This window comes from Chinchilla lanigera, unplaced genomic scaffold (assembly GCF_000276665.1).
Source record: "Chinchilla lanigera isolate Chin_1 unplaced genomic scaffold, ChiLan1.0 scaffold00018, whole genome shotgun sequence".
NCBI classification, from domain to species: Eukaryota; Metazoa; Chordata; class Mammalia; order Rodentia; family Chinchillidae; genus Chinchilla; species Chinchilla lanigera.
The window spans coordinates 267319-293262 of record NW_004955419.1 but is presented as its reverse complement, the minus strand read 5'-3'; the positions used below and the strand labels follow the sequence as shown (position 1 = coordinate 293262).

Genomic DNA, 25944 nt, shown 5'->3' with positions numbered 1-25944 from the left:
ATGGTTCTCCTGAGGAGCTTGTCATGCTGGCTTCCTTGATGAACTTGGCTGTTCTCATCATGAAAGGAGCTCAGGACATTGTTGTTGCTGAGAATGGCTGTGGTTCACTTTGGAGGAACTCTGGCCCTTACTTTGAGCATTGCTTCCTGGCTCTAGAGGAGAAGATGATGCACTGTTCAATGTCCTGGAGAAGCTTGTTGAGCCAGACTTCTTGATATACACTCAGATGTTCTCATTGACAGAGAAGCTTGGAACCTTGCTCTTGCTAAGGATGGCTGTGGTACTTTTCAGGGAAGCTTTGTTTCTTACTTTGAATGTCACTTCCTGGTTCCAGTGCAGATGCTTTAGCCTGTTAGCATAGATCCTTCATCCTGCTGGCACAGATTTTCTAGCTTCCACCACTGACCTTGGGCCTTTCTGGCACAGATCCATGAAACAGGGCTGTATGAGACACTGTTGTGAGCTCTTGGCCTCCAGTTGGACTTGTGGGGGGCATGTTATGGGCTCTAGGTTTTCAGCTGGACTCATGCAGGACATTGCCATGGGATCCATGCTCTCAGCTGGATTCTTTGGATTTTAGTGTGTGGACAGATTTCCTGTACTCTCTTTGTATATGACTCTGGATGACTATTAAAAAAATCATATAAATTATGTGTCCTGTATTGTTTCCCTTGTAAACCCTTATACAACAAATGGGAAATACACAGATGATATAAATGATATAGTTCTCATTTCCATGAGACTTATGAGCAAAGGCATCCCAGCTAGCTGGATAGGAGTGCTCTGATAGAGACATATGAATAGGTGATTACATTCTACTCCTTGACAGCACCATTATAACCATCACCTGAGGGGAGGGGACCATGGCAGATACACATTTGGAAGTGACACCAAGTTTTCTCTCACTATACACCTATGTTCCCCTGAGCACAGAGAGGACATAACTCCATGATTCCATGTGGTTGATGATACTTACAAACAGGGACATTCTTCAGGCCAAAACCAAAAGGCAAATGAAACACAAATATTCCTATGTTCCAAATTTAAGCCACTTCTTTATTAAACAAAGAGACTTGGGAGGAGGGGTAGGAAGGTCACATCATGAATTCAAGGTGAGTCTAAAATACATATGAAGACCCTGTGTAAAAAGAAACTAAAAAAGAAAAAAGTAAAAGAGAATTATCAATCTGTAACAATAATTTGCTATCTGTACATGCAAAAAAGAGAGAGAGTGAACAATATAGTACACTTCAGAAGAATCACATCATCTATGTTAATGATGAGAATTGTAGGTCTGTTTATATGAATTTTCAAAACTCAGAATTGTTATATTTTCTCAAGAAAAGATAAAGAATCCAAATCCCCATTTCTCCTATTGTCAACTAAGAGGCATCTGTGCATACATCATTAACATAACACTTCTCATAGTCCTTCAAAATCCAGGCAATTTAATGAATATTAAACTGACACTTAAAGATACACTTTACGGGGTGGCACCACCTGAAATTTTCATTTTAATACATGTACTCCCAAGATGACACAAGAGGTTAGTATGTTATAACAAAACAAAGCTCTCCCAGGCTTGAGGAAAGACAGTTCTTTACCATTAACTTGGTTTCACTTATACAGAGTCCAATCATGATATCTTCTCTGAAGAAATATTTTTCAGCTATTTTGGCTCGGACTATCATTTCCTCATCTGAGTGCACTAACCTACAAAGAGCTTCATGTATGAGTGAAGAGGGAATATTATATTCCACCCACTTCAAATCTGCATCAAAATTATCAGAAGTAGGTTTCGCTGGTCCATTGGAAACCTTTTTGGAAGCTCTTAATTTTATCCCTTTGCTTAAATATTCAGATATGAGCATTAATTCTTCAACTTCAACCCCAGAACCATCTGCTAAGGGGAGGAAGGTAGATCTCTCATTATTTGCAGATGCGCTTCACAACAACATTTTTACAATGAGTATAAATGTAAAAAGGAATCTTCAAATTGTGTCATCAACCCAGAGTTACCCGCCAAGTCTGATCAGCATTTTACAATTCTAAGTGCCTTACTTGCCCACACAGTAAACACTAGAGAAAGCAGCACATCACAGACAAGAGAATGTATATACTGCCGTATAACAAATATCTCGTAGTGTTCTTTTATAGTCTTAGGGCAGACCCAAGTGAAGAAATAGCCTCCATCAGGGTCAAGTCTGGCATCAGCCCTTTCAGGGAGCATTCTGAGACCTCAAGCTTGAGCTGCTGGACTCCACAGGGCAAGGATATGGCAAGAGATAGAAGATTGGTCGGTTTGGCCTCCCAAAGACCAGGCAAGTCCTGGCACTTATGTATTTGGCAGGGACGTACACATTCAAATCAGGGGTTCAGGCATATCTGATGAACATTTCTACCCCTAATCTCACCTTAGGAAAAGAAGGCTGTGCTTACCTTTCTGGCTTTTAAATGAGAGAGGGAATAGAGTAAGGGTAGGGGCAGTGGACTGAGAGGTGGGGGAGACAAAGGGTGGGGTCAGTCCAGGGGTGATTGTTAGGATGGAGATGGTCTGATCAGAAACTGGAGCTGAGAGATAGGTAGAAACATGTGTGTCACAGTACAGAATGATCACTTGCCCACATGGACCATAACTTCTGCTCAGACCTGGGCTCAGGACTCCAGCTACAGCTGCTGCCTTGGCTCTGTGCCACCCTGCATGCCTGATCAGTAATCCAGGATTTGCCCAGTGTACATTCCAGTGCCAAACTTTGAAGTTCTCTGCAGTGACCAAGGAGAGTGAGGCAGAATGGGCACTGGTCAGCAGGGCTGAATCATCTTGGCTAGGGCAAAAGGAGAACTCTGCCAAGTATTTGGGCAGAGGGGCTGGTCATGGCTTTTCCTGCCTAAGTGTAACCCAGGGTGAGTCATCTTATGCTAGGATCCAGTCATTGACAGGTGAGTAAAAAATAGGATCTACCAGGCGTCACCTCTGATCTACCATCCTGTCTGCATCATATTCTCATTTAGGTCTAACACATATAAATGCAGGAGAAACACATATTCCTACACTAAGAATGGAAAACTGAGCTTGGAGACAGTGACAGATTGGACGGTTACTATTTCCCCAACACTCAGTAGTGCTGTAGAGAAATAGGCTGTTAAGTAAATAGGTCACAAGAGCAAAGCCAGTTTGCCAGGCAGGAGGGTGTGGTTTCTTGATTAAGCAGGGAAAGTGGACCAGGTTGCAGGCCAGTCCCTCTTGCTGAGCCAGGAGTCCATTCTCTGCTTGATCCCTTTCATGCACCTTCATCTCCTCATGGGCCAGATGAAGTGTCTGGAGGAATTCTCAAATAGCACATCCTTGAAGCTACCTGCGTTCCCCATCTGTAAACCTAGTTTTTTTTTTTTTTTTTTTTTTTGCCACTATTCTTCAATGCTCCAGTTTCCTGGGACTCATTCTTTCTTGGAGGATGCATACTTCTGAGATGGCTCGAGGACAACTCAGGATCCCTCAGGCATAGGTTAGTGGGGTTACACTTGAGTGAGCCTGCATGTCTCATACCCAGTCAGGCTCTACTAAAGAGCATATGGTGGTGCCCTGCCTTTGTTGTGTAACCAGCACTGAACCAAATAGAAAACACTCTGCACCAAGAAGTAGGAAGGCAAACAACTTTATTATGCCAGCAGGCTGACAGAAGATCACTTCCAAAGCATCAGCCCCAAGCTGGCTTTGGAACTGCCTTATATAGGTTTTGTGAGAAGAAGTACAGGAGCTTGAGAGTGTGGGGAATTTCTATTGGGTCGAGTTGGTTATCTCTTGTAGCCGGACAGAAAGTCCTTGAAATGAATGAGTAGTAGTGTTGGTCATCTCTTGTTGCTCTATAGAAAGTCCTTGAAACAAGTTAGTAAAACAGGACATGTCTGTGCCCAGAAAGTACAGGGTGTGTAGCTAAGTGTGGTCATACTCAGCTGGGTCAAGCTATCTATAGTTTGCAGCTGGGTGTAGTCAGTCAAGGATGACTGAGTGTAACTGTTGAATTATGTGGTGGGCTAGATAATCATATTTTGTCCTAATGTGGTATCAGACTACTGGTTGATTTTTAAAACTTCCATCATACCTTCAGGGTCATGAGCCTGGGTCTCAGAGCAGCTTGGAAGCAATGACACCAGTCTGTTTAGATACTGAACCCTGGCAGCTTCAAGCTAGAGGCCATAAGTATCCAGGTTTGCTTCTGCCTAGGACAATCCCACTGAAATCATGGAGAAGTCTCCCATTAGGCATTAGCAATCCCCAGGAAAAGGAGGAGGGGGCCCAGGCTGGCAAATGTCAAGGAAAGTAGAGGAGGTGACCCAGCACAGGAAGGCTCAAGGTACGGAGAGGAGATAGCTCAGGATAGGAATACCCGAGATATGGACAAGAGGAGGACCAAGATGGCAAGACATCAGTTATGGACAACAAGTGGCCCAGGACAGCAAGGCCCAAGTTGTGGGGACAAGGTACCTAATGAGTCAGACTGGGGAAACTCAGTCTGGGGCCTGAAATTTTATCTGGTCAGATCTTGGTTAAGTTTTCCACGGGAGCATTTGGCCCCAGGACCCTTAAGGATGTGAAGACCCCAGGCTGAGAGCCATTACCACTCTAATGACTGATGAAGAGATTGATTCTCTATTATTGGGTTTCCCTCATTGGGCAGCATCAAGTCTAGACAGATCCTACATCCCTGTCCCTTCTCCCCAGGTGGCCATTACCAATGAAGTCACTTGAGATAATGCCATCCTCATTGAGACACAACATATGCCACTTTCTTTTGTCTTTCATGTGGTCTTGGAAACTTCCCACATGCAGTGCTTCTGGTAATCAGACAGGGGATAAGAGTAGATACCTGAGATGCAAGAACTGAATCCCCAGGGATACATCTCTATGCCTTTGGGTTAATTAGATAGGGCTGAGGCTCAGCCTGTTCCCAGGAGTCAGGCCATTCAGTTCTTCCACTAGAGTACACCTCCTTTGAGCTGGGTCAGGAGTAGCCAGATTTCTATCTCCTAGAAATGGCTGGTGACTGTGATGCATAGCTGGTCACTGTGATGCATATGGTAAAAACCAGTCAAAGGCAACCAAGTACTCTGCTCTGTACTTTCCCTTTCAACTCCATAACCACTGCCCTCCCTGAGCCTCCTGAGCTGACATTTTGAAGGATAATTGATTCCTTGTCAGTTCCCATCTGATATTAAATTAATCTGCTTCCAAATCCTGGGTGTCATTTTGGTGTTTTTGTTTGCCATTGCATTTGGTGTGTCAACTGGGAAGATCAATTGCACTGACCTTTTTGGTCATAAGTCATGGCCTTCACTGATAGAGCAATGACCTCTCCAGGTCCTGACAGGCAGGTGTGCTCTTGAGATTTTTTGAGTCCCCTTGGAGGTCTGGAGGAGGATTCTTGGCTCCTTGCTTGAGTGGCTTACATCAGACTCCAAAGGAAGGAGGATGCAGTCTGTCTGTCTGCCTACCTGATTCCAGAAAGACACCCAAAGGCACCTCAGTTAGTCTGTCTGTCAGTCCTCAGCTCAAGCAGAAGGAGAGATTGATCACTCCTCATTAGTAATGACCACCTTTGAGAGAAAGGGGTTAGAATGTTTAACCTCTAAGTGTCTGTTGAATGTATGTGTATGCACATACAGTGGAGAATGTGAGCAATAGGCTGCTCCATCTGTGCAACAAGACTGGGAAGCGCTGGTCATGGTGGCTGATTAGGCCCTCACTTGTGTTTCCATGGTGATCAGCATATGCCATAATGGAGGCCTCGAACCCTCCTTAGCTAAGTTGTGCCGAAGTCCCCACGAGGGGCATGACCAGGTGGGCATCTAAATGGTCTCTCTCTGCGGGCCACCCACGCTTTGTCATGTCATCATTCAAGGGCACACAGCACACACATAGGGAACCAAAAATGGAAACAATTAGTCAAAACCCACAGTCACTGACTGCAAGAGAAAGGGCTTTTCTAAGATTATGGAGTTAAAAAATATCAAACTGCTCAAAGAAAGAAAAGGAAAAAAAGGCCCATTCTCCCTGAGAATTCTGCTTTGGCATTCTTGTTGACTGCCATAGTTACTGATAACACCTATAGTGTCACTGCTCACTCTTGACTTGTCTACTTCCAGCCAATTGTACCAGTTTCAGCTATCCATTGCCTGCATTTGGCCACAGAGGCCCTCCCTCCGGAGGCCTTTAAACAAAGTAACCCAATCAAGTGATCCTCAAAGACATCAAAAAGAGAGAAATAAGCCCATCAACCACTGTTCTCCAGAAACCTAATAAAAGAAAAACACCTAATTTCTGTAAGAAAATTCAGTCTCATAGACAACCATACCCTCTGCTTACAAATTAAAAGGGCTATGGACACAAAAAATAAATGTCCCCTCCATCAGCAAGACACAAAGAACCTGACTATCCAGGCCCACATCAACCTCAACCTCTCCTCACCCTGTTGGGCCTGGATGGATAGGAGACTGAGCTCTATCAAACTGGGACTGTGAGAGCCCATGATCATTGCAAAAATCAGGGACAAACCTGTAATTTTCCTGGTAAACAATGGAACAGAACTCTCTATAGTACTCAAAAGACCCCACTGTCAGAAAAAAGTTACCATCACCAGGGTAAGTGAGACTCTTACCTCTTGCCCCTTCTGCCAGGTGTGAACTTTCAGCCTGGGAGTATATTTCACCAAATATAAATTCCTGTCTCCAAGTCAGTCATCCTTCCTCTTGTTACACTTGCACTTTCTCTGAAAGGAAGATGATACCTGCATCAGCCTGAGACAGTTAACCATAATCCTGACATTCTGAAAACCCTCATTCCAAAGGTGTGAGCCAAATGAGCCAAGACTCAACTCCAGGCCTGATCACCAACCATGCTCCAGCCATACCTCAGCTGCCTAATGCAGTTTGAGATCCTGACAGACTGTTAATCACCTCACACTCTGTGGCTTTCAGCATATGCACACTTTTTGGACTGCTACCTCCAGATGTCACCTGGTTCAGTTGCCTGGATTTAAAAGATGCCTTCTTTTGTTTATGAATTACCCCTGTTAGCCAACTCCTCTTTGCCTTCAACTGAAAAAATCCAGAGATGGGATGAATAGGGCCAGTTCACTTGAACTATTGCCACACAAGGGTTTTAGAACTCTCCCACTAATTTTGGAGAGTCTCTGATAACAGATTTGGTCACTCTGAGACAGCCTGTTCCTCTGCCCCCTCCTGCTTGAACCACAAAATGTTTATAGACTGTCAAACTGCTGAAATACACCTCTCCTGCTTGTAAAGCCAGCTCAAGATCTCTGAGCTGTCAATACCACTGCAGTTGCCCTCCAAATATGTTGTCTCAGCCACCCACAGTCTGCTGATACACCTGCCTGGTTCTAAAAATTGCCTTCTTTTGTCCTCTGTTGGCTCCTGTCAACTAACCCCTCTTTGCCTTTAAATGGAAAGACCCCAGTTCTAAACTGAAATGTTAGCTGACATGGACTCAACCTTCTTAATATTCAAAAATTTGTTTGCTGTCTTTGAAAAAGCCATCACAGCTGACCTTGCAAGCTTACAAATATCTGCAGTTTTGATTAATGACACTCAAGCTACCTTCTGGAACGACACAAAAGCTCTGCGACAATGTCTGGTGGAAACTGTTTACACAAAAGAAACCATAATTTTTTTCTTTTTGGTACTGGAAATCGAACTCACGACATTGTGCTTGCCAGGCAGGCACTGTGCCACTGAGCTATATCCCTGGCTACTCCACAAATTTCTTGAAGCTGCTGGTTTTTATAGAACCTGTATCATTGAATTCATAAAAACAGTGCCTGTGCAAATACTTGAATCTAATCACTAAGGGCTGCCTCCCCCTTTTGCCTCCATGCTCTAACAGGAACTGTCCTTCTGATCAAAAGACTGACAAGCTCACCTTAGGCCAAAACCTAGTTGTCCAGGTGCCACAAGCTGTACTGGACCTACTCTTATGCAAAAATCCTCACCTGACTCTAATGGTGATAAAACCACTCAATCCTGCCATGTACTTGTCCCCTGAGCTGGGCCCATCAGACCACGACTGCCTGGCACTGACTGATGAACTGTTCTCAAGCTGATCAGACTTAGAAATTAACTTCCTGACAGATGCTAAGTACACCATTTATGGATGGAAGTAGCTCTGCTAGAAATGAAGTCTGAAATGCTAGATATGCTGTGGTCATCTTGGACAAAGCTATTTTGGCCACACCTGTGCTCAAAATAATCCAGTCCAGAGGCCTAAGCCCCACCCCCTGCTATCTAGTTGACTGAAACATCAACCCTGGTCAGAAAAATCTTTACCCAGTTCTCCTGGAAGGTCCATCTTGATCAGAATCAGACCTGCCCCAACCATATGTTCTGCAAGCTCAAGCCACAGTGCTGAAATCTGTACCCCTGCAGCCACCTCAGGCCTCAGTTGCTGCCTCACTAGCCTTGACCTCCACCTGCCATACAGTTAGACTTCACTAATGTAAAGCCGTATAAGGGCTAACATATATTTGTTGGTACTTATATGTGCCTGCTCAGGCTGGCTTGAAGCGTTCCTTACCCAAGGTAAGTGGAAAGTAAAAGTTTATAGAGTCCTGCTATAAAAAATCATCACCAGTATAGTCTATCTTAACCACTGCCAGCAACAACAGGCCTGCATATATAGCAGAGATAACACAAAACTGGCAAAACTATGCAACATATACTTCACAAACTCTACACAAATTAAATAAATAAAATGTAACCTTACAGGAACAGCTTGTAATCAGTTCCATAAAATTTAGCTAAAAGACCAGCATTCCTGTCAATACCCCTGCACACATACATAACCCAGGTACATATAAACTACTTCTGCAAGTTTCTAAATTCAGCTTTAGATCCACCATTCCAGAGTTAAACAATCCCATCCAGACAATTGCTGGAGAGTTTACCTAGACTAGACAGCTCCTCCAAGACGCACTCTGAGGAGACCACACACTCAAAGCCCTGCTCTGATCACTCTGGAGGCTGACCAGGCCACACACAGCTGAAGCCTGAGGACATCATTCATAGGATTGCTCCATAATTCATCACATTATTCCCTTTGATTTTTGGTGCTTACCTTTGTCCTTACTTCCACTTCAGCTTGCATATATTGTATTTTCCAACTTGGTTTTTCCTCCCCGCCCCCTACTAACTGTGATTTTTGCCTTAGCCGAGAGAATAAAAACTACAATTAGTAAAAAAATTGACCAAGATTTGATGAGCATCCAAAGTACCTTGGACACTCTCCTAGATCAGATTAACTCCTTCATTCCTTTGCCAGAGTCAGCTTAGAGAGAAACCATATAATAAGGGAAACAGACCACAAACTCCTGGTGGGAAAACTTTCAGCCTTGGGGACCTAAGCTGGAGCCCATCTTAGGACCACTGGCAGCCCTAATGTTACTGCTGCTTTTAGTTGGGTCTTATATAATTAACTGGCATACCCAGTTCATGTCAGAAGATCCCAGCAAAGATTTGCTGGTGAACTAAAAGAGTAGGAGGGGAAGGTAGCTGAAAATGCTCCCCAGCCAGGCTATTAGTGGCCCAGGTGATAGTTCCTGTTACAGTTCCTGTTACTACTATCTCCTAGAAATGGCTGGTCACGGTGATGCATAGCTGGTCACTGTGATGCATATTATAAGAACCAATCAATAACCACCACATACTCTGCTTCTGTACTTCCTGCTTGCTTATCCCATACAAGCCCCAAACTGCCATGGATATTTTGGGGATGACCTCGACCCATGCCCATCAATGTAAAATAAATCTGCCTCCAAATTCTGAGTGTTTTTTTGGTGTTTCTGTTTGACATTGCAGCACAGGTCTGGACAGTGTGGATCCTCAAGTCCCCTTCCTGGCACCTGGCCCAGTGGGAAGAGAGTGCGCAGGAATTGGAGCCTCCACTGTCCTGTGATGTTGGAACTTGTGAGTCAGATCAAGTCTCACCAGAATGTCTACACTGTGATTCTCACCAACTCCCCTAGTGCTAAGTCTCACAGCCAGTGTGTGGAGGTGACCCCTCCACAGATCCCTGCTGGACTCTGACTAGGGTACACAGAAGCTTTCCTCTTGAATTCAGCCTCCAGAATGCCTCCTGTGTTAAGGCAGGATGCTACTGACACCCCTAAGGGGAGCTAGAAGTGACTCACTCTCCTATTTTCCCAGTGCTGGCTAGGGTGAGAGTGGATGGCTTGGCCTGTGACTGTTATTCCCCTCCCCTTACTTCCTCTTGGTTCCTCTGGGCTCCCAATGCCTTGGGACAACTTCCTTCAGTGTCCTACCTGGCTGTTAACCACCAACTCCATTCCAACACGAGTGAAGCCAAACTGGCAACACAGTGCCTCTCCCCTGCTCCTGCCACCTCAGAGGCTGCTGTTGCTTTTCTGAAGGGAGGGAGCATGTTGGCATGGTTAAGATCAGGGAGGAACCTCAAAGGAACCAAGACCAGATACCTTGTAAAGGGAGACAGATTTGCTGTGGGCCAGACTTCGAAACAAAAGATTAAACAAATGCACCCACATACCTCCCTAGGTGTGGCCATCAGGGATTGATATTCTAATAGGTAGTGATCACCTTGAAGAGGCACAGACCCAACCCCTTAGAGGAAAAACCCCTGTTCTGTATTCACGCCTGCCTGCTAGGTGACTTGCTTCCCCATTTGATCACAATTTAATCAATTTTACCTGAACAATTCTTACTGGCTGTCTATAGTTTTGCCCATTTTTTCCCTACCTTGGACCCACCTCACCTTGTGGTTTTGCTCTATAAAAGTCCCTAGAAAGACAGAGTCTTGGGCAACCCACTCGGGTCCCCTTTCTATCTCTCTCTTGGACAGAGAAGCTTTGTTTCCCTCAATAAATACATTCTGCTCATAAAAAAAAGATCAGGAAGGAAACAGTCTGGGTAATTTGTAACATCTCCATGCCCCACTGCTCACTTTCCAGACGTTTCCTATTTCTTGTTCTACCCTCATAGGCACAGGCCTGAAACTAAAGTAGAAGCAGCACTCCTCAGCGCTTCTCAGGTTAGACTAGGAGCACTCTTTCCAGTGTTGCCCCCATGTGCTTCGGCGCAGGCCCTGTTCACATAAAGACTGGCCTTGGCATTTCTGTCAACCTGCTTGTGATTTATTTCTGATGTAGAATGTGCTCCAGAAGTCCTTAAATCTACTCTTATACTGAGTAGTGTAGATAGATCCATCATTGCAAAAGAAAGGAAATAAATAAAGAAAGGAAATAAATAAAGTTGGCAGGATGAATCAGAACTTGGCAAGTTCTGCCAAAGCTATGACCATGTCGGTCTTGATCTCAACCAAAGAGACCTGGTTTCATACATGGCACCCTGGGAGTGCAAATCTGTCACAAGACCTCATCTTGTTCTCTCAGTGTCTGACCTCCATGCTTGGCCTCCAGTCAGATGAGGAAGGGTAATGAGATTTGAAGAAGGTTAAGAAAGGGAAAGACTAAGAAGAACAGAGGATAGAGTGGGACTGACAGAGCTGCTATCAGTGCAGAGAAAATGGGTCCTGCAGAGGTTCCTGTCCTACCCTAACCACCTCTGCTTGCCTCCCAAAGTGTGGAAAGACAGCCACTCTGCTAACTGGGGAGACCACACAAAGACTGAACTCAGGACCCAAGGTTTCCCTATATAAAGTTGTCTTCAACTTTATTTTGCTCTTCCTCTTTCCTTCTTTTTTTCCTTCAGTAGTGAGTATTGCACCGAGTTAATCCTCAGCTCTTTAAATTTGAATTTGATACGTGATCTCCCTAAATTGTCTGGCCTTGGCTCCAACTTGCAATCCTTCTGCATGAGCCCCCCAAACCCCTGCATCACAGACAGCCACCAGCACAGCAACACTCAGAATACCTTTAATGTCATAGATAGTAGAGGTAGAGTCCCTAGGGCAGGGAGAAAGGAGGGTGAGAGCGAGGGTTGGGGGGTGGCAGGCTCCAGGGGGCACAGCTTTGCTCTGTGTTCCTGTCTTTTCATCTCTTAGCCTGAGTGTGTGGGGTACAGTGAAGGACTGTTTGTTGTGGGGAGCTGAGGCTGCACCCACCACCTCAGAACCCCCTTCTAAATCCACTGCCCTTAGGGTCCACCACCCCTTAGGCCAGGCTGGGGTCCATATATCAGATGGGTGGAGCCAACAGGGGCTCCTTTATTCTCATATTAAACCAGCAAACCCTCAGTCCAGCCTCAGGTCCTGTATCCAGGACAGCTGTTGTCTTCACGGGTTACCTTCTCAGTGAGACACTGCACAGGGCCGGGGGTCCATCACTGCATCCTGGGATGCTGGCCAGGCCCCAAGGGAACAAACATACTCCTTCAGGAACAAGTCTGGGATCAGCAATCTTGGGGTCACTTCTGAGACCCGAGGCATGAGCCTCTGGGCTCCACTGCCCAAGGATGTGGCCAAAGACAGTGGGTTGGTCTGAATGACCTCTCAAGGGCAAGGCCAAATCTTAGCACCGTGTAGCACATAGCAGCAGAGTGCAGCCCACCTTGCCCTGTGCAGATGATGACCCCACATGGTCTCCTGCCATGGCCCCGAGGTGAGCTGTGGCTGCAACTTCAGGACTCAGGTCTGTCAAGAGGCCACATCAATGGCCCATGTACCTTGCTCTGGGTCTCAGAGAGCCCAAAGAAGAAACCTATCATTTACTTGTCGAGATTTTCTATCTTGCCTTTTCTTGTCCTATAAAACACCTTCCAGGCATTGTGTGGCTTTGGACAAGTTCTTCCTATGTGGTTCAGTCTGATATTGAACTCACTATGTAACCCCAGTCGACCTTGAACTGCCAGTGATCCTCCTGCCTCAGGTGGAATTACCAGCATGCACCACCAAGCCTGGGGCATTCTATGCTTCCTGCCAGTTCATGGAGGGTCCTCTGCCAAACACTCCCCTTCCCTGGGCTCACAGGAGCAGAGACGACAGCTTGTCCAGATCCAGCTGAGACCAACAGACAGGGATATTGAGATAAAGGGAAGGTGCTGAGTGAGTCAGAGGGAGCTCCTATTCCTCCAGACCGAAGCTCTGGCAGTGTCCCTGTCTCTGGTTGCTTCTCTGCTCTCAGGCTTGCTCAATCCTGACCAGGTGTGAAAAAGAACAGATTTTGGCTAAGTGTTTCCGATGGATTTGCTGGCAATTTGCTCACCCTTCCTCGATTTAGCAAAGGAGGGGTCAGCCCTCAGAGGGTGTGACATCATCTGGCCCGTAAATAGTTCCTGTTGGGTGGATACTGAAGTCGTCTTCTTCCTCCTCCGATACCTGCCAGCACAGCAGCTGTCCTGAGGCCATGGCCCTGGGTCTCCTGGGGTTGGGCCTCACCCTGCTGGGGGCCCTGCACACCCAAGCCCAGGATATCCCTCCGACCCGGATCCCAGCGCCACCTTTGAGCAAGATCCCCCTGCAGCCAGACTTCCAGGAAGACCAGGTAAGGTCTCTGTGTGTGTAGCTGGAGGGAGGCTCCAGGGGACGGGGGAAATGGGAATGGAGGGAAGAACAGACAAAAGGCTCCAGTGACAGCGTTGGTTGGGGAAAGCAGCACCCAAGACTTTCCGGCTCATTGCATGCCAGGTGGGTCATCTTTACCCTCCTTCTCTAACAACTGAAAAAACTGATTCTCTGGATCAGCCACTTTCCAGGGCCACCCCACCCCCATCTCTAAAGCCCCAGGAGTAACTCCCTGCCCAGCATCGTTTTAGGTCCCAGAGACCAAGCTGCTGCTGTATATTCAGGACAGGCCCATTCCTGGTCCCTCCTGCCCAGAGGGATGTCCACGGTACCATCAGAGCCAGCGTGCCTTCTTGCCATCCCTGGGCCTTGCCTGTCATCAGCCCCTTGCAGTTTCAGGGAAAGTGGTTCACCATAGGCACAGCCGTGAACGCAGTTCTGAAAGGAAATGGAATGAATTCTAAATACTACATGACCAGAATCAACTTCAAGCCGAACGATGACCACAGCTACAGTGTTAGCACCACTGGACTCAGGTGAAGCAGCCACTTCCTGGTGGTTTGAGAAGCAGACCAATGTCACAACAATGGGTGACAATGCTGAGGGGTCATGTCATTCATCTCACTGCTCTGAAGTGAGTCGATCTTCCTCCCTCCCTTGCTCCCCTCTTCCTTCTTCCATTTTTCTGACCTTCAATTTCTCCTTCCTTTCTTTCCTCTCTTCTCTTTCTTCCACTGACAGTCACGGGTGGCTCCAACACAGACACTCACAGTCAGTGGAAACCTAGATAGTGAGTGGGGCTTCTCAGAGGGAGAGGAGGGACACTAGATCCCAGGACCTCATGAAGACCTCCATCTGGGGCTTGTAAGAAAGTGACTTTAAAGGAGCCAGCCTGAACTATGCTATAATCCTAGCAGACTTAACTCCAGAGGCTGAGGCAGGAGGATTGCAAGTTGGAAGCCAGCCTGGTCAAATTAGCCAGAATTTGCTTCAAAATAAAAATAAAAAAAGACCGGGGATAGAGTTCAGTGCAATGGTCTGTGTTCAGTCTCCAGTATTACCACCACTGCCACACAAAAAGGAGGTAAAATGGACCACAACAGGGTCTGGCATTCTCTGAGTCAGAGAAGAGACAACAAAAGAGCCAGTGGGAAACTGAGTAAAGGCTGACGACCAGCCTGCTGGCGAGCACTCCCAGACTAGTCTCTGAGACATCTTACCCCAAGAAAGGGCCTGGCCTGGGGCTTCAGCAGGAGTCTGGATCTGGGTGCAGTTGCATCAGGGAAGTGAGAAACACCATGGAGGTACGACCCTGCAACCCCCAGGGGCGGGGTTGGGTAGGTAACGACAGAGGCGGGGCCGGTGTAGACTTCGAGATGGGATTCTGGGCTCTACCTGCAGTGTATTCTGTTTCTGGCCACTGGGCAGATGGGAGTTGAATTTGAGGATCTTGGGGCAGAAGGAGGGCCAGCTTTGGGGGCTTGGAAAAGGGCAGGTATGGTCCAAGGTTTAGGTCATTGCTTGGCATGGAGCAGACTGGAAGCTCAGGGAAATCGCCAGAAGAGATGGGAAAAGGGAGCAGTGAGATAAAGGCCGCCCTCAGTGCCTGGGATCTGTGTGTGGGACAGGCTGCCCCAGGAAGGCAGCAGCGTCAGTGAGTGCTGGAGGAGTGTGGAACAGCCCCGACTGAGATGAGGCAGAGGCTCATGGTGGAAAGCCCAGGGCCACCAAGCAGGCCAGGAGAGGCGTCTGCCCTAGTAGGGAACAGGTGGTCACAAGCTGAGTTGAATGGGAGCCTCTAAATTCTGCAGTAACCCCAAACCGAGTTTTCCCGGCAAGTCTTTGTCCTCTCCCTCTGACCAAGCACCATCTTTTTCTCCTTTATAGTGGCCGGGACTGTGCACAATGGACCAGCACACTTGTCCCATACATCCGGCCTGGCCAATTTACCCAGCTCAATATGACAAGTGAGTCCCAAGTGAGCAGCACCTGGTGTTGGGGTTTCTCCAGGAAGGGCAACGGCCTCCCTGACCCTCCACACAGATGCTGTCCTGTTGGGAAAAACCTCTGCTGAGTGGTTGGAGCAGAAGGGGACAATATCTTGCTACTGGACAGGTCAGAGATGACCATTGCTACATATACTGCAGATTCTGACACAGAAAGCTACACATGGAGAGTGACAGCCACTGACTACAATCAGTTTGCCATGATGTACATCGAGTATAAGTTCAAAAGCAGGATTTACTTCCAGGTCAAACTCAGTGGTGGGTCCTCACTCTATCCCTCGGGGATCTAGCTTTTGGTGACAACTGAAAAAGCCTCATCTCCAAGATACTGGCAATTCTCCACCTCAGGCTTCCCACAGGAAAGAGGTCTTTACATAGACCCGCCCTGGGAAAGGGGTCTGGGCCTTTTTCCCTCATTCAGCAGCACTTTTGGAGTGAGCTGGGGTAATGTGCCCAACAGTGATCCATCGCTTGAGAGGGTGAGGGAGGAGGCTCATAGGTTTAAAACCACCATGAAGTACAGAGCAAGACCCTATCCCAAAAAATGTGAAAAAATATGATGTCTTTCTCTTGGTCACTTCCTGGCCATCGTGGATACAGGGAGAACCAAGGAGCTGAGCCCTGAACTTCAGGAAGTTTTCGTCAAATTTGCCAGGTCTCTGGGCCTCAGTGCTGAGAACATCATCTTCTTTGAGCCCATCAGTAATGACCAGCTGGAGTGAGGGGGAGGGGATGTGGGGTCTCTGTATACCTGATGCTGCCTCATCCAGGGAAGAGGGAGAGGAGAGACTCAGCCCCCTGCTCCAGTCACTAGAGAGCAAGGCTCTTGGACAGGCCTCTATGGGTCCCCAGAAACTCTGGTTCCAAATTACCTCCTGACAGTGTATGGCCTGCCCAAATGACAGTCCTGGGCCTAGTTCCAAGTTTTCCCAGTTTCAGTGCCCTGGGTCACTTCCTCTCTGTACCTGGGGTCTTATTGGGCTGGGCCACCTCTTCCATACCTTGGGTCTTGTGTACTGGCCCATCTCCCACTTCATTTGAGGTTTGCTCATTCCTGACATGGGTGAAGTCCTTACTTTCAGGTGGCCTGGCCCAGGCAGGGGGCTGCACCCAGCCCAATTTGTGCCCCGGTTGAGAGTTGCCATAACTCAGCAGGGAAAGGCATCAGAGGCCTTGGTGTTGAGCAGCTTTGAAGCCCAGGTTCTATGGGATGAATTTCCCCTGGGCCTAAATTCAGGAAACATTGGTATGCTCTAAAGATGGGCCACACTGGGCCTGAGACTACCAAGGGCAGTGCCAGGGTTCTGGAAGCCAGACATCACACACACACACACACACACACACACACACACACACACGCACCCCTGACTGCTCTGATGTTCTTTCTCCTCTACAGAAGAGTGCATCAATGGCTGAAGAGGCAGTGAGTATGGCAGCGCTGGTGGCTGATGGGAGGACAGGGTTAGCAGGGCTGGAGGTCTAAGTGCTGCCTTTGTTCTTCCCCCTTCCCCACCCTGAACCCCAGGCACACATACTCTGCTGTCCCCTCTCAGGTGTCTCCTGAACTCCACCTCCTGTTCTTCCAGTAGCTTCCACCACAGCTGCCGGCTCCAGGTGCCATCTGGCTACCCTAGCAGACATCATGCCAGTGAGAGAGCGGGATGTCCCTTCCTTCAGTGCTTGCTGCACACCCAGTCACCACACAGTCTACCCTCTTGAGGAGCTCCTTGTTTTGCTAAATAAAGGCGTGGAATAGATCTCCAAGTGTGAGCTGCTTGGCCCTTGGGGAGGGCAGAGGGTGGGCTCACACAAGTGTCCAGAACTTCCCGCCTCTAGAGCCAAACCTGATGTTAGGGTGCAGAGAGAAGGCACAGGGCACAGAGACTTCCGTGCTCCTCTGTCACCACCACTGCCATGCCTGCCTCAAGACCATCATGACCAGGACACCATACTCACTCCTGCTTTAGCCGGCGTTCCTAGTCCCAGGCCTGGCCCCACCTCCAGAGCAGCCTTTGTCCCTGCCACATAAGAGTGCCTGGTCCAATAGATGCACTGATGCGCTAACAGCTGAAGGCAGCACATGGCCACCTGCAATGTGTTCCATATTAGTGGCTTCATCAGGGCTGATGAATAGGAGGGTGTGGGGGGTGTCAGAAGGGGAAGCCACCACTAGCTCACCAGCCCACTGGATGCTAGGAGATAGTGACCAAAATAGAAAGGTGCATGGTGTTTGGGGAAGATGTGAAGGCCTATTTCAGGCAAAGGGTAAGCAGGGGTAGGGCCTAAACACCATCTTCCCAGTATCCCTTTTTTTACCCACCCTGGTGTGGGGCCATGTCCACCTTCATGCTGTTTGTAGAGCTTCCTGAACCATGGTGATGTCCAGGCCACACAGGGTGCATTCTGAAACCAGGGCAGTGTCAGAGGATGTGGGGGAGGAATGTGTTAGGAATCTGGGCTTCTGGGAGAGAGGACTCACATAGCTGAACCAATGTCAGGTCTCTCAGGCCCTCCCCCATTGTTCACAGTGCCAGCCTCTCCAGGTGTGTGGGATGCTCAGGAATGCCTGCTGCTTAGTCTCCCCTTTAGAGGCAGCACTCAGTGGAATCCAGCTTTGAAAGATCCCAGGCTTCCCACTCCACAGGCACACACAGCCATTTTTAGCCTGGCTGGGGGTCACAGATATTTCCAAGCAATGACAGCCCCCATCTCATGCCACCACCCAGGCAACAGAAAAATCTCACTATCCAGGCACAACAGATGGTGTCAGAAGTTAGGGTTAGAATTCACTAAGAGACCAGCCTGGTGCCAGTTGTGCCCTCTAACAATGGATGTGGAGTGCGCCTGACCCAGAGAAGTTCCAGTTGAAGAGGGATGGGGGATGGCCCCATCCCCACTAGGTTTCTGAGGTCAATCTAGTTACTGTCTCTGGCTCAGGCAAGACATCTTCGCATTGTGCCTTGCTCACGTCAGGCCCTTCAGTATCAAACTCTCCGGGTTCACACAGGGCTTTGTGTTTCCTTCCTGGATGGCTGGAGGCATGAGTTGGCTAGGCATCAGTTTCCTATTGCCACTGTAACAGTGCTCTCTTGTCCTCCCTTTCCACTGTCTGGGGCCCAAGTTTCTACCATATGGGCTTTTAGGCCAGCAGCCCTGGAATTTTCCTGCCTCCCAGCACAGAGTGGGCTCAGAGTGGGGACATCAGTCAGTGCAACCAGTTGGATAGTGTGGTAGGTGGGCCCACAGTGGACAGAGTTTTGGGCAAGATGAACCCAAATTCCTGTTGGTTTGGCTGTTCCAAGAGGAGCTCATGTTTGTGGACTGTGCTCCAGGCCTGTGTCCACAGATACTGGAATTCAGACCACCTTTTCCTTCCATTTTCTGAACCATTGTCCCATGAGCCCTCCAGCCTTCCACCTGAAGCCTGTTTCAATGTCCTTGTTGCAAGTTTCACTGTTTTGTTGCCCCTGTGTCACTGGAGACGCAATGTGGAGCCCCATGTGAGTCCTGGACACGTGGGTGGGTGTGGCTGTGGAATGTGAGGATGAGGATTTTCAGGAGACAGGTGACCAGAGAGGGCTGCTGAGATGACCTTTGCTGCTCTAGGGATGCCTCCTGAATCCCATTCTTAGGAGGGCAAAACATGGTCTGGAGGGAAGTGTAAGCCTCTGGGGCCAAAACTTGGAGGTCAAGACACTTACCTAGAAGGAAAATATCCTGATGTTTCCTTCAACAATGCTCAGAATCACCTCTTAGGGGTAGCCTTATCTGCAGCAATGTGTGAAGCATGCAGGGCAGAGGTCACAGCGCATGGGTCCAGAGATACTGACATGTACTAGCCTGCCCAGGGTTGATGCAAACACAAGGGTTTATCCTAGGAACTTGGCATGATTTTGCCAGTACTGGAGTGGGTCATGATTCCCCAATCTCTGCCTACAGCTCTTGTTGGCCTTCTTGTCCTAGACCAAATTTTCCTGACATTGCTTGGTCCCCTCTTCCATACACCTTTACACACTGCTAGGATTCCTTCATTCAAACCACTTCATCCCCACTTTCCCCAGCACATGACTTGGACCAGTTCCTCCCCACAGCCGTAGGTCCTCTTTGGGCCTGGGCACATAGCAGCCAGTGTTTTCCTGGCTTCTAAACATAGGAAACCCAGGTGTGGATCTGATACCACTGCAGCTGTTGCTCTGCAGACCCAGAGTGGGGCCCTGGGGCCCAGCCCTGACTTCTCCAAGAAGGGCCTCAGCACCTGAAGTATCAGCAAGGATTGAGGGCTCAATAGGAACCCTTCAGTACATAGCAGACAGAGCTAGAGTTGTTCTGGGGTCCCTGCATGACGAGCTCAGGGTCACTGAAGAAACCGTCAGAGGAATCCTGGGGAGAAATGCAAGTGTGTGACATGCCAAGCAAGTACAGATCATTCCAAGCATCACAGCTCTGGGCCGTATAAAACCTTCAGTCTTCTAGGCAGGGACCAAGTGGGAAGACAGTGAGCAGGAACTAGAAACTTTTGTGTCTTGTCAACTTGGGGACTGCAAGTCAGCTGATGTTTCAACAGGAAGTCAACACCATGGTCCTCACCCAATCAACCTAGTGCTGAATCTCATAGCAGGTATGAAGAGCTGACCCCCTTTCCACAGCCCTGCTGGACGCTGAAGAGGTTATATAGAAACTTTCCCCTTAAGCCCAGTCTGCAGCAGACCTCCCATAATTAGGCAGCCTGGTGAATCTCTGGCCCTCCAGTCTTCTCCAGTCTTCATGGATGGGTCAAGCTTGACCATGTTCTGCCAACACATTGCCATGACTGCCATGGAACCCCCATGAGGTCTGTAGTAAAACATGGCACGGTGTTGTATAAATCCCTCACCATACTCCATCTTTTTCTCTCAATATCTCACACCGAGGGAGGGCTGGACAAGGGTGCAAGGCAGGAGGCAGCCTAATGGGGAAGGGTAATGAGATGTCACCACGTGGCAGCAAAGGCAAAGACCAACACAGTGATGAGGACGAGCTAGAGATGAGGGCACAGGTTCTGAGAAAGGCCTGGTGTCAGTGCAGAGAGAATGGGCTCTGCATAGATCTCTGCTCTACCCTCATCACCTGTGCCCATCTCCCAACCTTTCAGGTTCCTGCTCTGCAAAGAGAGCTGCTCTGTTGCTCTGGGGGTTATATGCGGATTGCACTCAGGACACAACATGTCCCTGCACAAGCTTGTCTATGAATCTCCCTGTCTCTCTCTCTCTCTTTCAGATTGAACTCTGCAACTTTATACTGAGCTATATCCTCACTCCTTTACCCCCAGGAACATTTGATTAAAAGTAAAAGAAATATGAAGACACAAAAATACATCAAGTTTTCAACCAAAATCCCTCATTTAGAGAATTTTGTAGATTTTAGAATAGATGGTTGCATAGAGAAGGTGCCACACTGGCATTACAGAAAATCAACTAAAAACACAGGTAACTGGAAGAAAGGGTGGAACATACAACCTGATGCCATCGTCTGTTTGACATAAGAGACTTGCAGATAGAGTAAAGCATAGGACTTTATAAAATGGCAAAGCAGCCCACAGTGCTGCTTATGGTATCTCTGCTTGCACCTGGAGTAGGAACAGCCATTCTGGGAAGTTCCCAAATAGGTGGTGGACTGCAATAGCATGGCAAACTCAAGCCACACAGGAGAGATATGGGATATAAGACCATCACCCCTTTTGCCTTCCTCCAAACAGAGGACCATGCAACCTGATAGCACATTTCACCTACAAACACTAAGGAAAGTGATCAAGAAGCTGCTCTCTCCCCAACAGGTCACGAGTTCTTTTCCCTTTTTGCATTTTTTTTTTTGCCGTAGCAGCTAACCAGGACCTGTAGTGACAAGGTTAGGGAACACAGGGGAGCTGGTAGTGTGTGGAAGAGCACTACTCCCCTTGCCCTGCTCCCAGGGGTATGAGAGAGGAGAAGGGCCTAGGACCTAAGCAGCCTTAGGCCATCATGGGAAAATGAGTGAAAGTCAACCCCCCATGCAGCGCTCCCAACTGCACATGAGAGGAGAGAGAAGCTGGATCTGAGAAGCCTCGGGCTGTGTGTGCTGTGGCAGTAGGGGCAGTGAGCTGCCCAACGTCACTCTCATGGCTTTGTTCCCAGTGTCATGAGAGAGGAGAGACTTGCCAGTGGAGTGGAGCAGAGGAGGCAGCAAGGGCCTGGGAGAGGGGCACTTGTACATGGGACTGGTAGTAGCCTCAGTCTTTCTCAGTCTGAGGGCACCTCAGCAACTGGGAGAGCAATTCAGAGACAAACAATGTAGGGAGATGTGGCTGGCTGTTGAGGGACACCTGGAATGTTGCTGGTTGAAGACTGCAGCACCAGCCCCACATCCGGAGGCCAACATAGTCCAGCACACAAAAGTAGTCCTACTACAGAGGTGGAGGAGTTACTCAACGCAGATTTGGCATCTGTTTTGAATACTACCACTGAACTGTGGACAGTGGTGCACTATTTTTTGTGGTTTTGTTTTATTTTCCTATTTTGGTCTTTTTTGTTTAAGCTTTTACTTTTATTGTTTGTTTTGTTTTGTTTTGTTTTTCTCTTTCCTAATTGTCTTTCTTAAAGTTTCATTATTTTTATATGAGTGAACATTGTGTCTAGTCTGTTTGGTTTGCTTTTATATTCTTTTGCTTTTTCCTTCTTTCTTTTGCTCCTGTCCACTTATTCAGTTTCCAGACATTAGGGAGATCAACATTTATCCTTCATCCCAGCTTTTACTCTTCATTTATCTCTCTTTTTTTCACCTGTCCCTCGTATTCCTCCCAACATTGTACCCAGTAAATTCACACTATTAACAGGAAACTCACTGTTTACAAGTTCCTGGTTCATGCTGGATTTTTTTTTTATGTGAGTGGAAATCTCGCTCTCATGGTTAAAGGTACCAAATTAATACTGACCACAGTTTGTCAGTTTCTAGGCTGTACTTGATGCTGTTGTTATTGCTAATTATACTACTTTTGTCAGGGTGTCATGCCTGTTGTAATCAGTTGTTCTCCATTGTACGAAAACAATGCGATTGCCTTAGGTCATAATAATCACTATAGTCCAGTACTGAAGGACTGGGTTCTGGGTCAAATGGACAGCAACTACTCATTATTAATAAATTGAGATGGTAAGACCTTGGGAAAGACATGAAACCCAATAGCCAGGTACACACAGAAGACAATTCTTAGGAGTAGATATTTTGAAGGGAAGACTCACTAGTGAAAAGCTATCTGCCATAAGCAATTTACAAGCATCAACACAGAAAAAAATTAAAATAAAAAATAAAAAATGACAAAACACAGAAGCAAAGTGCAATCCCAGAGTTGTAGGTCACCCAGGACAAGCCTGGGGTGGGGTGGGGGTGCAACAAGATAGAGGAAATAAGAAGCTATCCACATGGACTTTCTGAAATGGTGCCAGCAGAAGTAAAAAAACAGATGAATAAGACTGTACAGAAAATCAGGTCAGAAATAATCTCCCAAGTAAATAAGGAGATTATGATAATAATGAAGGGTTTGTTCAGTAAATCTAAAATAGACACAGATAGAAAACAGAGGAACCTAGGAAAATGATGGGAACCATAAGTGTCAAACATAGCAAAGAAATGAAAGCCATGGAACAGATTCAAACAGATATCCAGGAGATTTAAAAAAATCCATTTAAATTATACACAGTCAAATGAACCTAGGTGATATTGAATATCAGAGCTAGAAGACAGGATAGTGATCATGAAAAGAAAGATTTCTTAAAATTAGCAAGGGACAATAGAAAATAAATTCAAGAGATATAAGAAGATGCAAAGAATAACAAAGTAAGACTGATCAGAGTCAATGAAAAAGTAAGAGATAGCGCAAATAACACAAAAATCTGTTCACAGAAGTAATGCCAGAAAACTTCCCAAGAATAAAAAAAAAATTTGATATATAGATAAGTAAGGAATATAAAACTCCAATTAGCCAAGTCAAAAATGAATCTACACCAAGACATATAATAATCAAGATTCCAGAAATTCAGCACAAGAATAGAAATTCAGCACAAGAATAGAATATTAAAATCTGTTAGTGAAAAGAAACAAACCACTTATGAAAGAAAGTCCATCAAAATCACAGAACATTTCACAAAACAAACTCTTAAACCAGGGAGATCTTGGATTGAAGTATTTCAAATCCTGAAAGAAAACAACCTCTAACCCAGATTGACATAATCTGCAAAACTATCTTTCAAAATCAATGGAGAAATAAGATAATTCCATGACCAAGAACAAGTGAAGCAATTCATGACAACAAAACCAGCTCTCCTAAATATTCTGAAACATATTTTAGAAATAGGTAATGAAGAGTACACTTACAAGAACACCAATAGAAAGAGTCCACCAGACAAGGCAAGGAAAACACAGAGGGGAAAGATAGGGAACCAATAACAGGAAAATAATATGGCAAGGATAAGCCAATACATATCAGTTATAACTGTCAATGTAAGTGGTCTTGATTCACCAATCAAAAGAAACAGACTGGCAATATGAACCAAGAAACAAAAGCCAACATTGTGCTGCATACTAGATTTTAGAATAATTTAACATTTTGAATAAAAATGCAGCTTTTTAAACTCCTAATCTTTCTATCCAACTAGGATGCTTTCCTCATTCCAAACAAGTTTGTTAATGCAGTACTGAGTTCCCATCTTACACTTCTTTAAAATACTAGTTTTGTCCTGAAACACATCTGATATTTTTAACTTTATACATATTATCGGCTTCTTTCTTATCAGACTAAGGCTTTTTATTTTGCATTAGTTTTTGAATGCTATTGATTGCACAAAAACAGAAGAAACAGAACTAGATATGAAAAGCTAGCACACCATCTTTCAACCTTGGTAATGTAGAGCCAGGGAGACATATTCAAGCCTTTGTCAGAGAAAGGATATGAAAATATGCAGTATATGTACATTTTGAACACTTTCATTCTTAAATTAGAGGAGCCTAACATATGTACTGTTACACAGAAGGGAAAATTATTATTCTAGAGAATATGAAAGTTAAAAATAATTTTTACAGGAAAAATATGGGAAAATCTTGTCATCTCTAAGAACTAAAATATTCACCTTTTTAATTATCTTTGAAATAAATGGACTGTACCTTAAGGAAGATATTGAAACACTAATCTAACTCAAATCATGAGGATTCCTTCTTAAGTAAGCATTGCACATTATGTAAGACTAACACGAAGTGCATAATAAGAACTCTTAAAAGTATTTTGCCCAGGAACACATAAAACCAAACCTACATCCACAGAACACTTCATTAATAGGGAGACCAATACTGGTGGTATGACAAAAGTGAATCAAGGTTGGTTAGCACCTTGAAGACTACAGGACTGGCAAACCCTCGCTGTGGCAGGACTGGGAGGAGGAGCTGGGCATGGGTCCTGGATGGCAGCTCTCCCTCTGTCCTTTATGTGACCTGCAGTGATGGTGCTAAGACAGCTGGGTAGGGGGCCCAGAAGAATACACATTCCCAGGTTGTCAAGTATCAGCAGATGAAACAAAAGAGAGGCACAGAACACATTCTTCTAAAAAATTTCTGAGAGGCTGATTAGAAGGAAATCAGCTTTCTTTGGAAAAAGATAAAAGTTGACATCTCATTGGACAGTTACCATACATAGTTAACCTCATTTATTTTTCTAGTGTCAGTAACAAGTGCTTTTATAAGCACTGTTGAAACTAAGTGTCGTGCTACATGGCTGCAATCACAGCCCCCAAGAGGCTGAGCTTGAGACAGAATTCCTGTGAGCTTGAGGCCAGCCAGAGTTACATAGTGAGTTCAAGGCCAGCTTGAACTATAGTGAGATCCTGTCTCAACAAAAAGCAAATAGGAAACCCCCCAGTTCCTTCCCAAATGATAAGATTATGTCAGAAGAAATTTATCTTGTTAACTTCCCCTCCCCACCCCACTAAATCTATAGCATCTCTTTCTGCAATCCCAGAATTCCACATTTTGAAATTTAACTAGATGGGTATGATGAGGTCATTTTACCTCAGGCTACAGGAGTATTAGATAACGATGTAAGAACCCCTGGATCTGAAACAAGTGGGCTGAAGGCAGAAAATTCCAAAACCAGAAGTAAGAAATTCCAGATGTGAAAGAACTAGATTAAAGGCAGAAAATTCCCAAACCAGAACAGACATACAGCTGGGAAACAGTGGCTGGAAGCTCACAACTGAGGCAGGAACTAAAGTACAGAATCTAACTCAACATGGTTAAATGAGGCATTCTTCTCCTAGAAGAATGTCCCAAAGAAATACCATTACGAGAACTATGCTTTTCTCCATAGCTTCTGTGACATACCAAGCATATTTTTCATATTATTTCAGAAATGAGACTTTAGAAAAAAAACTATTT

At 46.2% G+C, this 25944-nt stretch overlaps 1 pseudogene; it reads right to left on the bottom strand.

Annotated features, from left to right (window-relative positions):
• Positions 1-905: 905 nt before the first annotated feature.
• LOC102018290 overlaps positions 906-25944 on the bottom strand; it is a 232123-nt pseudogene continuing 207084 nt past the window's right edge.